The 15455-nt window shown below is 33.1% G+C and overlaps 1 long non-coding RNA gene across 1 annotated transcript in view; it reads left to right on the forward strand.

Moving 5' to 3' along the window:
* The first annotated feature begins 2551 nt into the window (after window positions 1-2551).
* LOC144365583 (uncharacterized) overlaps window positions 2552-15455 on the forward strand; it is a 411011-nt gene continuing 398107 nt past the window's right edge. Inside the window, exon 1 of the long non-coding RNA XR_013424198.1 lies at window positions 2552-2673. This is a non-coding gene — a long non-coding RNA (uncharacterized LOC144365583). The remainder of the gene's footprint in view (window positions 2674-15455) is intronic.

A 15455-nucleotide genomic window follows, 5' to 3' on the forward strand; every position in this document is an offset into this window, starting at 1 on the left:
GAATATAAATTAGTTTTTTGATTTCTGTCAATGTGAAAGAAGAAAGCACGATTAAAATTTTTTATTGCTCATGAAGTGAAAACAACCCAGTGTCTTTAGGAAACACTGTTTATGACATGGTAGTAGAGAAAATGGGGACATTTCCCCTTTGAGTTCTTACAGAGACAACACTGCGTAATTTAATGAAAAACACCCTCAACCACACTTTTACAGAGAATTACTACTTCTGTGCAGTCATGTGTTAAACATTGGAAATTCAAAGATGATTTCAATCACGTCCGTGCTCTCAAGGAAGTTGTGATTTAGTTAAGGAGGTAGACATATAAATATACAATTAAAATACAACACAGTAAGTTATGCAGTACAAATCTAATCAAAATATTGTGGGTACAAAACATCCCCAGGAGAAAATTTCTCCTGTAAGGAATCAAAATATTTTTGTTACTACTTCATAATATATAACAACTAAAAAAAGAAGTTCTTATAGGTCATCATCTTCCCATTTTTAACATTTAATCGCATAGCCATGAGCTCATATTGTTTTATTCTTAAACCAGTACAGTTGTGTCCTGTCTGATCTTTTTCTCTTCAAGCTTTCTTTATATTACTTCTAGTGATCCATTGGATGAAAGCTCATAAATGATCCACAATTTACGTTTTTTTTCTACAAAGTAAATTTTAAACTCCTTTTCCCCTATTCAGATCTATATAATCACACCATTAAAAATCCCTATAAGTTATGACCTCTTCTATGAGTAGAAATCATTTAAAAAGATAATCTTTGTATTTCTAGCTCCATAGTTAACTTCAGTGCCTTGCACATAGACATATCCATAACAATACTTTCAAAAAACATTTTATTAGTAACATCAGCTGTTTAAATAATGCAATGTTCTTTTGCTTTTCCCACTAATAGGTATTTTGAGAAAAATATCAAATTACATTATGCTCTTTAATACAAAATATGTCCATTAAGCAGAAGAGCAAGATTCCCTAATTAATATTATCTTTTGTGACTGCTTGTGAAAGAAATTAATATTAAATTTGGACTTACTAGAAAAATCACATATTCTATTTACATGTGAAAGTAATGTATAAAGTCTGTCATTCTTATGCATATTACTTGTATGTGTACATATATCAAGCCATTTAAAATACTGTCAGCTTACTATAAATTCATACCTCAGTATGACTAAACTCTCATCAGTGTATCTGTTCATCTTTATGTGTGTTTAGGTAAATCAGTGATTAGCAACTGTGAAGTTCTCAGCAGAACCATCAAATAAAAATCACATCTATGTTTGTGAGTGACATGAAAACATATTAAGTAATAACAATAGCAAGTTAATGTTTTGCTTTCCATAATTTAAGTTTATTTTTTAGCTTTTTAAAAAATGGTATAATTAACTCAAAGATAGATTTGTCAGAGATTATCAACCAAAATGGATAAACTTCTAATTAGAATTCAATTGTGGAGCTATGTTTGTCATCCCAACTGCGTGGCAGGCTGAGGAAGAAGGATTGCAGGTCTGAAACCAGCCCAGGCAACTTAGTAAGACCCTGTCTTAAAATAAAATTTAAAAAGGGCTAAGGGTGTAGCTCTGTGGTAGAGTACATGCCTAATATGCAGGAGGCCCCAAGTTCAATACGCATTACTGAACTGGGTATTGAATGTTTTTGATTGTGGCAAATTAAGGACTAGCAAACTGGTTTTAAAGATGTTGAATCAGAATTTATGCATTTTAATGTTTTTTTGAATGCTGCACATTTATGAAAAAACAGCTTTTGTGATTTTTAGCTCATTTTTAATATTAAATATTGTAATATGATATTCAGATTAGAATTAGCGTTCATTGATTATATAACAGCTATGAGTATAGAATGCATTCTGCATGCTAGGCATGAGACAATTTTGGGGAATAAGAATAGTATAATTATATCACAGGGCATTACATTAATATGTACAATTTTTATGGTCTTATATATCAATTAAAATAAATTGAATTGAAATAAAAAAGAATAATCTAAATTCATGCTGTCTTCAGTTCAGTTATGAAGATTTTTCACAGGTATTTTTGCAACCCAGATGTAATGAGAAGGATTGGGGAATCTTCCAGGAGTAGCCAGTGTTCCAGGGAAGGGAGAGCGAGGCCAAACAGACAAACTAGTAGAAGAGACTGCCAGGTTAGATCAGCCTGGATTCCATGGGAATTAGAAGCCCTTTGATCTTGCTGGAGAACAAATTGCTAAAGAGGGAGTGGCAGAAATGAGACTGATGGAGGAGTTATTTGTTTATATCTGAAGTTAAAAAAAAGTTTATCAAGTGATATTTATTATCTGATTTGTTTAATATTAAGTGATGTTTTTATATTTTTCAGAAACTTTGCTGGGTCCTGTGGGTACCTTGGGGAGTAAGATAAAAACAATATCTGTTGTCATGGAGAGTCAGTCTGGGATTAGATCATGGAAGCCTTTGAGTAACTTATTAAAGAGGTTGTAATTTAACCTGTCTTCAATGGGAAGTCATTCACATTAGGTTAATCAGGGATTTTGTGGTTCAGACTTGTGTTTTGGATGAATTACTGTGGTGGCTGTGTAAGGCGGACAAGTACAGAAGAAGGGAATTTACTAGTGGACCTACTGCTGCTATAATCCAGTTGAGGCATAGCAAAGGTATTGATGAGGGCAGTGGGAAAGATGAGAGTGAGAAAGTATCCTATTTGACATTTGTGTATAAAATGACAAGCTGATGTCTGTTTGGTGCTGGGATATGATGCAGAGGAGGAAAGAGTAATAATGCGATGTTTCTAGCTTCTTGTTTACTTAAATGGATTGATGAGATAGGATAGGAGAATGATTGTTTACTTAAATGATTGACAAAGATAGGATAGGAGAATGATTGTTTAGAAAATAAGATTTTTTTTACCTAATAGTAAATCTATGACTATCAAAAAGATATTCTTAATAATTCATATGATTTTTATGACTTTCAAACCCACACTCTGAGATTTTTGCTATTATTCTCCACATTAAATAATGTGGAACCAAATAGTGAAAGTGAGAGTGATAAATGGAGAGCTTAGACCTGTTACAACCCCCCAAAATTCATTTATGAGTTTGAAAATTTTTTAACTAGACCTTCAAAATAAGTGTAACATCGTATTTTGTTTATTGGAGTGAATTTTTGCATTAAAATTGTAGGATAACGTTTAGTTAATTTTAAAAGGCAAATGGTAGAGAGAGAAAAATATGTTTTACAGTGTCATGATATAGACTTAGTGACAGCTGGTATAAGAATCCAAGTTGCCTGACTTCTGCTTCATTTTCTTTTCCAGTCAAAATTTGGTGTCTTGCTACCATATGAACTGCATATCTCTGTTTGCTTTATGTAATCCTTAAGTTAAATGATATAACTAGTCTGGCATTTGCCGTCCTTATGTTTCAATTAGTAATGTGAACTGTTATTAAGTTCAGTTTTCTTTTTAATGATTTTGGTCCAAAACAACTTGAAACCCTTAGACAGTTCTACTAATAACTTTCATGTTATCTAGGATTAACTTGTTTCCATGTGAGAATTTATTTATATATTGTTCATAAATAACTGATTACTCTGGGTAGATTGTATTACAAAAATATTTTGAAGCATTTCCCTTTCAATCTCTAAAATAAAGCACTGATAATCTGGTTACAGCTACTTAATAGAGTTGCAAGTATAAATTTGAGATTGTAGAAACACTTCCATCTTTTCATATCTTCCTTCCTACCATAGAAATTATTGTGAAAGGGATTCCTGGTGCTATTTATGCCATTTGCTTACAGTACATATATTTTGTTCCAAGAGGGCACACCCTTAGACTGTGGGAATAAAACTCTTCAGGCAGAGATTCCAGCGCTGCAATTATCTTAGATGAGGCTATTGGGCTACTTGATTTCTCCAGGGAGTTTGGTAACAGAGTCCAACAACCCTGTCTCCCCTTGCACTTCCAGCCACATGGTTTTCCAACACACCATTCTATTGTAATTATCTCACCTCTAACCTCAGATCACATGAGCTTTCTAATTCTGACCCATTGCTGAAATAAACTTTGGAAAGACTTTATAATAATAACTGAGAAGGGAAGTTATGCTTTCAGTGCTGACTGTCAGTTGCAACACTTCCAAAATTGTAAATTAATTTGGGTAGTGATCTTACAGGAGACCTTGATATATTATAGAAAAGGGAAAAATTTGTTAAGCAAAATCAATCAATGCTTTGACAAGTATTTCACTTAAAGCATTAAAATTTAATTGAATTGGATCAATTGGACATAATTTTAAGGTGGTGAATGTAAAATGAAATTTTCAGGTCAAATTTACCATAAGCAATTTCCAGTTCATCATTTTTTAGCATTAAATAGAAACAAAGGATTGTTAATAATTGGTATTGGAGCTAAAAAGCAAAATTAGGCTGTTAATATGACTATAAGAATGCCAATCATCTTCAGAAAGTGTACTATGTACTTTTTATGTGTATGTAGCTGGGTACCTGAATTATTATCCCTTTTATCTTCATATTATGGCAACATTGTGGTAGAGGATCAGTACATGTCCATTTTTTAAGTAATGGGTGCGGGAGCGAGGATACTTGACATTGAGTTCTGATTATATAGCTCATAAACTATGCAACCTTGATGACATTATCTAGCCTCTTTGTACTTTATTTTGTCACTTGGGAAGTAGGTTAATCACATTTACTTCAAAGAGTTGTTGGGAAGATTGAATGAATTAATGTATGAACTGGGCCTGGAACACTGTAAGTGTGCAATAAATATTTCCAGGTATTATTTATCTTATTTTACTGATTAAGTAGCTTAGGTACCTTACTAGAGATTAAATATTTCATATAAATTGGTTTGGGGATAGAAACTCTGATCTCATGGACTCTGTAGCATATTTGTCCACTAGCTTTTTCCTATCAATATGAAAGAATAGGTGTGTGTGTGTGTGTGTGTGTGTGTGTGTGTGTGTTTATGTGTGTGTCCTGAAGATTTAACTCAACCGAGAGTTTGCTAGGTAAGTGCTCCACCATTGAAGTGATGTAGATAGACAAGACTGGCTTTTGCCCATTATGATCTATCTTGACTTTTTGAACTAAGATACAATAGACCTTTTTTAAATTAGAGTGTTATAGTCACACATAGGGGAGTTCAGTTTTTAAAAATTCTTTTTTAGTTATACATGACAGTAGGATGTATTTCTACATAATATCATACATTCATAGAGTATAACTTCCCATTCTTGTGGTTATAGATGATGTGGAATTGCACTGGTGGTGTATTCATATGTGAACATAGGAAAGTTATTTCTGATTAATTCCACTGTCTTTCCCATTTCCATCCATGCTCCCTTTCTCCCACTGTGCCATGTTCCATCTGGTAAACCTCTGTACCTCAACCCCCACATTGTGACTCAGCACCCACATATCAGAGAGAACATTTGACCTTTTTTTTGGGGGGATTGGCTTATTTTACTTAGAATGAAAGACTCTAGTTCGATCCATTTTCTGGAAAATGCCATAATCTTATTCCTTTTTATGGCTGATGAATATTCCATTATGTATATGTATCTCATTTTCTTTATCCATTCTTCTGTTGACGGGTACCTAGGTTGGTTCCATAGCTTATCTATTGTGAATTGAGCTGCTACAAACACTGATGTGGTTGTATCACTATTTTAAGTCCTCTAGGTATATGCTGAGGAGTGAGATAACTGAGTCAAATGATGGTTCCATTCCAAATTTTCTGGGGAATCTCTACATGGTTTCCAGAGAGGTTGCACCAGTTTTCTGTAACACCAGCAGTGTAGGAATGTACATTTTCCCTCATATCCTCAACAACATGTATTGTTACTTATACTTTTGATAATTGCCATTCTGACTGGAGTGAGATAAAATCTCAGTGTAGTTTTAAGTTGCATTTCTCTAATTGCTAGTGATGTTGAATAGTTTCTTCCCATATTTGTTAGCCAATTGTATTTCTTCTTCTGTGAAGTATCTTTTAAATTCCTTTTCCCATTTATTGATTAGGTTATTTTTTTTTGTTAAGTTTTTTGAGTTCTTTATATTTCCTGGAGATTAATGCTCTGAGGTGTAGGTGGCTAAGATTTTCTCCCTTTCTGTAGGCTCTCTCTTCACACTTGTGATTGTTTCCTTTGCTTTTTAATTTGATTCCATCACACTTATTGATTCTTGATTTTATTTTCTTACGCTTTAGGAGTCTTGTTAAGGAAGTTAGTTCCTAATCTGACATGATGTAGAGTTGGGCCTACTTTTTCTTCTGTTAGGCACAGGGTCTCTATTCTGATGCATAAGTCCTCAATCTACTTTGAGTTAAGTTTTGCTCAGGGTGAGAGAGAGGGTTTAATTTCATTTTGGTACATATGGATTTCCAATTTTCCTAGAACCATTTGTTGTAGAAATTATCTTTTCTCCAATATATGCTTATGGTGCTTTTGTCTGTATTTATGTTAGTTTGTCTCTGTGTCTTCTATTCTTTACCATTGGTCTTCATGTCTGTTTTGGTGCCAATACTATGCTGTTTTTGTTACTATAGCTCTATAGGAGAATCAAAGGTCTGGTATTGTGATGCCTCCTGCTTCACTCTTTCTTATTAAGGATTACTTTGGCTATTCTGGGTCTATTAATTTTCAAATGAATTTCATGGTTGCCTCTTCTATTTCTATGAAGAATATCAATGAGATTCTAATAGAAATTGCATTAAATCTGTATAGCACTTTTGGTATTATTGCCATTTTGACAATGTTAATTCTGCCTATCCAAGAGCCTAGAAGATCTTTCTATCTTCTAAGGTCTTCTTAAATTTCTTTCTTTAGAGTTCTGTAGTTTTCATTATAGAGGTCTTTCACCCCTTTTGTTAAATTGATTCCCAAATATTTTACTTTTTTGAAGTTATTTGTGAATGAGATAGTTTTCCTAATTTCCCTTTCAGTTGAATCATTACTGAAGTTCAGGAAAGCAATTGACTTATGCATGTTAATATCCTGCTAATTTGCTGAATTCGTTTATGTGTTCTAAAAGTTTTCTAGTGAATATTTTTGGTTTTTTAAATATACAGTCATGTTGGCAAATAGGGATAGTTTGAGTTTTTCTTTTCCTATTTGTATTCCTTTAATTTTTTTCATCTGTCTAATTGCTCTGAATAGAGTTTCAAGGACTATGTAGAATAGAAGTGGTGAAAGAGGGCATCCCTGTCTTATTGCAGTTTTTAGAGGAAATTCTTTCAATTTTTATCCATTTAGAATGATGTTGGCCTTGAGGTTAGCATATATTAGCTGGGTTCATTTTGACAAAATCATACATACATGGAATTTGATTTCTATTCCCATTACCCTTCCGTTTTTCTCCCCTCTTTTCTCAACCCTATTTTCTTTCCTCTACTCTACTGATGTTCCTTTTGCTCATTTATTTATTTTTGTTCATTTATTTATTTTTGTTTAGTGCTTTCTATGTATACATAGAGGTGAAATTCCCTGTGTTATATTTATATATACATATAATGTGATTTTGTTAAATTCATTCTATATTTCTTCCACTTTCCTGTCCCTTCTCCTCCCTCTCTCTTGGTTTCTTTCTTCTACTGAAATGATCTTACCTCCCCAACTTTCTTTACTTTATTTTGCTTTAGCTTATGGAAAACAAGAAACATTTGAGAGAAAACATTTGACCCTTGATTTTTCTGAGTCTGGCCTATTTCAATTAGCATGATGTTCTCCATTTACATTCATCTACTAATAAATGACATAATTCCATTCTTCTTTATGGCTCAGTCAAACTCATTGTGTATTCATACCACATTTTCTTGAACCATTCATCTATTGATGGGCATCTGGGCCGATTCCATAATTTGGTTGTAATAGACATTTTTATGTGCCAGTAATGGGTGATATCTGAACTTAAGCCTCTATAACAGAAACTGTAATTCAATAAAGTAATTAATAGGGACAAAAAGGCACTTACAGGGAGGGAGCAAAGGAAAAGCAGTTCATGTGTCTTAGTGAGTCATGGGAAAAATCATAGCATTCCCTCTGAGATCTGAAGGTGGTATATGTTCTTGTCTGAAAAAAACAGATAATACAAGAATTCTAGCAGATGGAAGAACTTGTGTGTGGAGGTGATAGAAGAGTATTTGGCATGGGAGGGAACATCCTTAGGCTTATTTAGTGTTAATGGAGGGAAGAGTGTGTTCTGAGGAAGATATGAGGGGCAAAAAGTGATAGGAGACAAGCTGGCAGTTTGGTGCCAATTCAAAATGTTTTGTATGCCTTGCGGCTCTGTCAGTTTTTTACTGTAGCTGTACAACCTGGTTAAAAGGCAATTGTAGATAGAAACCAAACAAGGGACCTAATGGAAAAGAAATTCTCCAGCAAACATTTTACTTGGCTTATAAATAGATTTGATTTTGTGTCCAAATACATTGATAATGTCTTTAGTATATTAATAAATTAGTAGAGAGACCAATAAAATTGCATTTCTTCACAAAATAAATTATCTTTTTGTTTCAAGTTTTCTTTTTCACCTCTATTAAATTCCCCTTTATTTGTACTTAGTTACAAGTCAACATGATTGCTTTCTTGGGGATTTCTTCATATAAGATGCTATTCACTTTTCATATGAGCAATTGGATGTGGATAGGCTGGCTAGATTTGCTATGTCTTGAACTGAATATTAGTGAGTTGGAGGGAAACAGCTCAGAGGCCATAGTTAAGACAGAAACAAGGTGAGATGGGCCATGGTAAGACCGAGTCATCCACTAATCTCCTGATGCTCTTTGAGTTTAGTTTGGAGTTTACTTTGCCATTGGAAGTTTTTCAATGTATTTATTTCTAATATTCATTTTTAAGTTGATTCTTTTGTCATGTCCAGTTAGTTTTTAAACAATTCTATTTTTGTTTTAAATTATCTAGTCTGTTTTAAATGACTGTATTTTTCTAGTTGTTAAATTAAGCACCTATCCAAAGTACATGTATAAAGACACAAATTGGTGTGAATACACTTTGTATACAACCAGAGACATAAAAATTGTGCCCTATATGTGTAATAAGAATTGTAATACATTCCACTGTTATATATAAATAAAAAAATAATTAAAAAATTAAGCACCCAAACCATGCTTGTTTTAAAGTTATTATGAGTCTATACTATAAGATTAATTTTGTCTAGACTAAATTTTTGATAGTGTTAATTAAATAATTAATTATTAATTACTAATTATCTATTTTGTTTTTCTTAGTGTCTTTTCTTAGCATTAACTTTTAAAATCTCATTTTTTGGGACTTAAGATTGCTACTCAGTTTGTGTAGGAGTCATTTTTTTTAAATCTGTTCTCTCTCTATATCTCTGTCTCTATCTTTGCCTCTGTCTCTGTCTCTTTCCCATCCCTCACCATTAGTATTGGTTTTGTGGTTGTTTCCTCTCAGATCTCAGTGTCAGTCTAGAATAGGATCACAAAATGACATGGTTGGCTCGTGTTCTTCAACACAGAGCCATTGATTCCTTCAGCTCACTTCATTTATATCGAAGAAATGTTTGAACCTGTTTGCCCCAAATAACAGAAAAACATTCCTCCCTATTTTCAGCTACCTTTCACTGATGGACAGGGAAGCCTCACTCTAGCCTCTTCCTTCAAACAATGAGCCTGTCCACCTCTTTCAGAGGACACTTTTAGAAATGCTAATCCTGCAGGAGCTCACCCTGAATCACCAGTTCCCTTTGGGCCACACAATAATTTGTCTTATTTTTGTCCCAGTAAAGTCTTCTTTTCTTTCTCTGTTACAGTATACATACTACTTTTAGAGTTTCTTAATTACTTTTTAATGGCACTGTTTTACTTAGTAGTTATTTATTGAGTTTTGGTCTTTACCTTCCACTAGAAGGCAACCCGCTTTAGGTAAGAGTTTTATTCATCATTATATCTTTAGAGTTTTGAACAGTTTCTTAAACATAATTGGTTTTGTAAGTGAATTCCAATCCAATATCTATTTTATTCATAAACAGAAGAAATGAATTTAAAAATACTAAAAGGAAATCCCATGTTTTTAAGTTTTATAGGAGAAAACTTAGTTTTCTCTTTCCTTCAATTTGCATGCTTTTTTAAAAAATTATTTATTTTAATTTGTTATATATGACAACAGAATGTGACTCAATTTATAGTACACATATAGAGCATGATTTTTCATGTCTCTGCTTATTCACAAAGTAGAGTCACACCATTCATGTCTTCATACGTGTACTGAGGGTAATGATGCATTCTGACATAATCAATCTCATACTTCGGAATCCTGTCTGAATATAGATATGATTTAGTAATTCCCAGTTTAGAAATAAAATCTCTCTTCACCTCAAATTCCCATATTCCTCCCTTGCTATTGACAACATTTTTTATGCTAGGCTTCCCATCAAAATATTCCCCAAAGAATAGCCTACTCTTACTATCTATTCTTTTGACTCCATAGATACTCTTTAACTCTGTAATCCAGCTTTGTTCCTCACCTCTCTGGTGACACTTTCCTTGTCAAGGCTGAAAGCATCCCAGGGCTCTTCTCTGTCCTCACCAGGGAAAGGGCAGCCTTGCAAAATTGCTCACACCCTCTACTTGGGAATGCTCCTCTCAGGTTTCATCATAGCACCCTTGTCTGGATTTTCTTACTTCATGACTATCTCTGTTGGTCCTCATCCACCGCCAGATCTTTAGATACTGAGTTGTTTATGTCTCAGGCTGGGGCTCCCCTCTTTGTCCTCACTCTCTCTTTTCTTAGATGTCATCACTCTTCTCAATGCTTTAACTCTCTTTACTTGATGATGACTCAAATGCTCATCTCAACCCCAGACCATTTCCTGAACTCTAGATATGTATCTATCTGTCTATATGATCTTTACTTTGTTGTCTTTTAGATTCATCCAATGAATGTGCCTAAAATTGAAGCACTTTTGAAATGTAATTGCATTTTTCTCCTTTATAATCTTCTGTAGGATCTTGAATCTCTTAAGATTTCTTTAAATTGTATATTTTAATTTTGCATTTGTATTTATCAATTATTTGGTAAGATTCTAAGCAGTATATTCTTGATTTATATTTTTTTACTGCATACTAGGTATTTTTCTGTCAATAATGAAAAAATTGCTATTTTAATATGTGCAATAATTTTCTTATTCATATCTCTAAGATAACTTAAAAGTCTCCAACATTTTTATTTTTTCTCTCTCTCTCTCTTTTATTTTTTGGTACTTGGGATTAAACATAGGGTTGCTTTATCATTGAGCTGCTTACTTAGTCCTTTTTGTTTTGGGGCAGGATTTCACTAAGTTGAGAGACTAAGCTTAAACGTGCAATCCTTTGCCTCAACCTCCCAATCAATGCATTTTTATTTTCCAAAGGTAAATATAGATTTTTTTTGAAGTAAATGAATTGTTTTTCCATGCATATTCTTTTCACAGGTGTCTATGGATAAAATAAAAACTTCTAATGCAGTTTCTATATATGTCAGTCACAATCTTAGAAAATTCAAGCAACGTAGTAAAGAAAAAGTAACAACATGAATTAAGCATGTGCACAAATATTTTACTTTACCTCATGAAAATATGGTCAAGGATTACAGCTTTAATTTGTGAGCTGTTGAGATCACTATTGTTATAATATTAAATCTGGGAGAAGAATGTTAAAGACCTGAGCAGAAATAATGTTTATAAGGTACATTTTACAGGGTAACAATTTCAGCACCAGAATCATGACTGAAACTCACTCAGAGCTTATTTATTGCAGTCATCTTTTTGTAATCATACTTGAAGAGTTTAACAATAAAGAATAACTTTTCCCATAAACACTAATCTGAGAATCCTGCAGCAAACAAAATATGGTATGCCCCCACCAAAAATGGTAATAAATCGTGTTACACAACTCACAAATACGAAAATGAATAAACATAATTAGGATCAGGCCATGAAGTTAACAAAGAGGAAATAAAAAATTAATTTAGAGGAGATGTCCAAGTAAGTCATCTCTGAGGACAATTCAAAGATGAATGGATATTTAAGTGGAGAATGAAGCACACCGCAGGACAAGTGTGTATGGAGGTTTTCAGGAAGCCAATGGATGCTCCATAAAAGTGCTAAATTTTGTTCATTGTGAAAATTCAAGAACAATCTTTTTGTTTTTTGTTTTTGCTGACTTGTTTTTCACAAGTTTTGTTTTGTTAATATATAAGTACTTCCATTAATTCGATAAAACAACATACTGCATATTTAGTCCACATAGAAAATAATCATTTTTATCCTAAGTGACAAAAATTAATAGGTATAAATTATAACTTTTGTATAGAAGTTGAGTTTCAATATTTTTGTATTAATATTTTGTGTCTACTTATGAGTTTATTATGCTTTTTAGTTGATATTCTTGTTTTTTTTTTGATCCTGGGGATTGAACTTGGGGGCACTTAACCACTGAGCCATGTACCCAGCCATTTTTTATATTTTATTTAGAGACAGGGTCTCCATGAGTTGCTAAGTGCCTCACTAATCTGTTGAGGCTGGCTTTCAACTCAAGATCCTTCTGCCTCATGACTCAGGGTCCTGAGCTACTGAGAATACAGGCGTGTACCATGGTGCCCGGCTAATTGACATTCCTTTTTAAAAAGATTTTTTTTTTTTAGTTGTAGTTGGACACAATAACTTTATTTTATTTATTTATTTTATGTGGTGCTCAGGATTGAACCCAGTGCCTTGCATGTGCTAGGTGAGCGCTCTACCGCTGAGCCATAACCATAGCCCCCTAATTGACATTCTTAAGATTTTTGATTGTTATGGGATGACAAGTCATTTTCTTTTGAGCTTTAAATGTTTTGATTGAGTAATTTATTTTTGCCCATAAAGGCTTCTATAATAATAATTGAACTTGGGTAATAATGATTGTAACTGAGGTATAGCATGAGAAAAATTCAAGCTGCTTTTCAATTTAATTAAACATATGAGGAGTATGTTTATAAAATGACTGTTTCTCTCTAACCTTTGAAAGTTTATTCCTTCCTCTCTAGGACCTTTCCTTCTGTAGAGGGTTATGTGTCCTTAAGGTTTAAGTAAATTGAATCATCTGAGATTAGATTCCATTGAAAGGTCAAGATGATTTCTGACTTTAAAAGTTATGGAGTTTGAGTTGTAATTCTATTAAAAATTCATTAAAATCTTTTAGAAATTTTTTAAACTAAATCATGTTCTATTCTATGTCTAAAGATGAAAGAGGACACTTTATAGCACTATTAAATATTGTTTATTTTCTAATGGGATATATTGTTCACAATATACAAGCTCAGACATACTCCAGTTTGTAGCTTTCATGATTTCTTATTTTGTGAGCATTTTCAATTTCTAGCAATTGGGAACTAACTAGACAATGTATTTCCCCATTTTGATTCAGATTATTTTTCTTGCATAAAATAATATTATTTTGTGACTATTTTATAAAAGTCATGTTTAAAACATAATTTAAGTGAATATCATGTTTTAAATTTATGTTTTTATCAGATTTTATTTTAATAATGATGAAGTGAACGAAGTCTACATAACCTGTTTTTAATGAGGAAATATTATAAATTTTAATTTACAATAATTAATTATATTGTAAAATTACTGAAAATAGTTTTCATTGACTTTATAAAAGTATAAATATATTTTAGTATACAGTATTAATTTTAATGTACATATTTTAACTCTATCCTAGTCAACCAAGTGAGATACTTTTCAAGCAAATGTAAATTTGAGAACAATGCAGCACTACACTTGAGTAGATCATAGACTGAGATCAAGAAAATTTACTGCTCGGGCTGGTGATGTGGCTTAAGCGATAATGCGTTTGCCTGGCATGCACAGGGTGCTGGGTTTGATCCTCAGCACCACATAAAAATAAAATAAAGATGTGTCCACAGAAAACTGAAAAATAAATATTAAAAAATTTTCTCCCTCTCTCTCTCTCTGTCTCTCTCCCCGCTCCCCCCAAAAGAAAATTTACTGCTCTGCCACTTTCTACCTTTCAAAAATAATACTGTTCAAGTTAACCGTTTATGTTGCATCTTTTCAGCATCTTGTGGTCTCAGTTGTCCTGAAATCTCTCTTTAAATTTGGAATTTGGAATCACTATTTTCCTATTGTTTTCAGACTTTAGATGTTTGTTAAAATGAACTTCAAAGGCTTTTGAAAGTAATAAGAACTTAATTATGTGTGTGTGTGTGTGTGTGTGTGTGTGTGTGTATGTATGTATTTATAAGTATATTCACTTTGGATTGAACCACAGGACTCTCAACCACTGAGTCACATCCCCATCCCTTTTTTAAAAATTTTATTTAGAGACAGGGTCTCACTGAGTTGCTTAGGTCCTTGCTAACTTGCTGAGGCTGGCTTTGAACTCTCAATCCTCCTATCTCAGCCTCTCAAGCTGCTGGAATTACAGGCATGCACCATCACACCTAGCGAATAATGAATTTCTGTCTGATGCTGAACTATTAGATAATAGCTTAGCAACAATTTGAACAATCTTTTACTATGGCCACAGAAAGGGTGACTGAAGGCAAGGGGAAAAGATTAAAGTTGGGGTTAAGGTTTACCTTTTCTAGGCCAAAATGAAGATAGGAATGAACTAAAATAAAATTCCCCTCTGTCTTGTTTGTGCAACATGTGTCTGTGTTTACTTGTTCTTTCACAGGAGATTTTTGTGGTCATCATAAAAACTTTCTGTGCACTCTTCACCATGTTTTGAGGATTAAAGATATTATTACAACTGATTATGACAGTGATTAGCTTTCTCATTTGTGTTTTCATGTACTTTTTCCTGCACTTCATAGTTGATAGGCTTCATTGAATTAAACTGTGTTTTTCTGATTGTCATTTTCAGTTTGTATAAACAGATTTCAAGATATTTATTATTCAGGGTATTTAGTGATACATGTCATCACTTTTACATTATCATCCTTTTACTTGAAAAGGTTGATGGAGCTGGAAGTGTTGTAGTCAGAAGAACATAGTTGGGTGGAAATGCAATTAAACAGCCCATGCTTGAGTGGGAGAAACAGCTTCTTAATCATGAAAATTTGCACTTGATCACCTTTTTTTTTTTTTTTTTTACTTGAAAGGGCAGGTGGCTGGTCTAGATGAAATATATATATATATATATATATATATTTACACAGTCTTGGTATAAACAAGAGTAAATAGTTCATGTGATTGGTTCCAGAGCTGCCATAACCAGCTGTGCAGTGGCTTGGTTCAACAAAGCCCTTAGAGTGCACTTACTGACCTGCAACCTCCCTGTAGAAAAAATGAGCATACTAGAGTATGATGAATATGGAGGGGTTTCTCTTCTCCACAGAGCATCAAATCCCATCTTTACCCCAGGTATTCTTTCATATAACTTGTT

Source organism: Ictidomys tridecemlineatus, chromosome 7, assembly GCF_052094955.1.
Source record: "Ictidomys tridecemlineatus isolate mIctTri1 chromosome 7, mIctTri1.hap1, whole genome shotgun sequence".
In the NCBI taxonomy this organism is placed as follows: domain Eukaryota; kingdom Metazoa; phylum Chordata; class Mammalia; order Rodentia; family Sciuridae; genus Ictidomys; species Ictidomys tridecemlineatus.